Source organism: Siphateles boraxobius, unplaced genomic scaffold (genome assembly GCF_051911475.1).
Source record: "Siphateles boraxobius isolate OS27281-9 unplaced genomic scaffold, OSU_SipBor_1 292, whole genome shotgun sequence".
NCBI lineage: Eukaryota > Metazoa > Chordata > Actinopteri > Cypriniformes > Leuciscidae > Siphateles > Siphateles boraxobius.
The window spans coordinates 127,501-128,696 of NW_027508911.1; the positions used below are offsets into that span (position 1 = coordinate 127,501).

The window sequence follows — 1,196 nt, forward strand, 5'->3', positions numbered from 1 at the left end:
AGCTGTTGTGCTGCACGTGGGAGCTAACGACATTAGGCTGCGACAGACGGAGGTTCTGAAGAAAGACTTCAGGAGCCTTATCAATACGGTACGCAGCACATCGCCTGAAACATCGATTATTGTGTCTGGACCGCTTCCTACGTACCGACGAGGGCATGAAAAGTTCAGTAGATTATTCGCGCTAAATGAATGGTTATTGTCATGGTGCAATGAGCAGAAACTGATTTTTGTAAATAATTGGAATCTGTTTTGGGAGCGACCAAGGCTCTTCCGCGCTGATGGCTTACACCCAAGTAGAATCGGGGCAGATCTTCTGTCGGATAACATCTCCAAGATGTTAAATACCGTTTGACTAGTAACCAAAAATTCAAATCACAGTCTCTACTGCACCAATTTAATTGATATTAATACTAGTGTAGAACATTGCATAGAAACTGTGTCTATTCCTCGTTTACTAAGATCAAATAATAAATCTACTGTGGGATCTAGAAAAAATCTAATTGTTATTAAAACAAAAAATCTCGCTAGTAGTGAACAAAAACAATTTCTAAAGCTAGGTCTTCTAAACATTAGATCGCTCACACCTAAGGCGGTTATTGTAAATGAAATGGTCACAGATAATAATTTCGATGTTCTGTGCCTTACTGAAACCTGGCTTAAACCAAATGATTATTTCGGTCTAAATGAGTCTACTCCGCCAGGATACTGCTATAAGCATGAGCCCCGTCTGATCGGTCGTGGCGGCGGTGTTGCAACAATTTACAGAGATACCCTTAATGTTACTCAGAAAACTCGTCATAGGTTTAATTCGTTTGAAGTACTTGTGCTAAATGTTACGCTCTTAGATGTAAGAAAAAAAAACACATTATCTCTAGCATTGGCTACCGTATATAGACCTCCGGGGCCTTACGCCAATTTCCTAAAAGAGTTTGCTGACTTTCTATCAGATCTTTTGGTCAACGTCGATAAAGCATTAATTATTGGAGATTTTAACATACACGTAGATAATTTAAATGATGCGTTAGGGGTTGCGTTTACAGATTTATTAAACTCCTTCGGGGTCAAGCAAAACGTCACCGGACCAACTCATCGTCTTAATCATACACTCGATTTAATTATATCATATGGAACCGATCCAACCGATATAGATATTGTACCGCAAAGTGATGATGTCACTGACCACTACTTGGTAACTT

The 1,196-nt window shown here is 39.5% G+C and overlaps 1 protein-coding gene across 1 annotated transcript in view; it reads right to left on the minus strand.

The window, feature by feature from the left end:
* lsamp (limbic system associated membrane protein) overlaps positions 1 to 146 on the minus strand; it is a 91,903-nt gene extending 91,757 nt beyond the window's left edge. The window contains exon 1 of the mRNA XM_077246994.1: positions 1 to 146. This exon is cut by the window's left edge and continues 586 nt beyond it. The gene's annotated coding sequence lies outside the window, so the exon portion shown is untranslated.
* Positions 147 to 1,196: the final 1,050 nt, after the last annotated feature.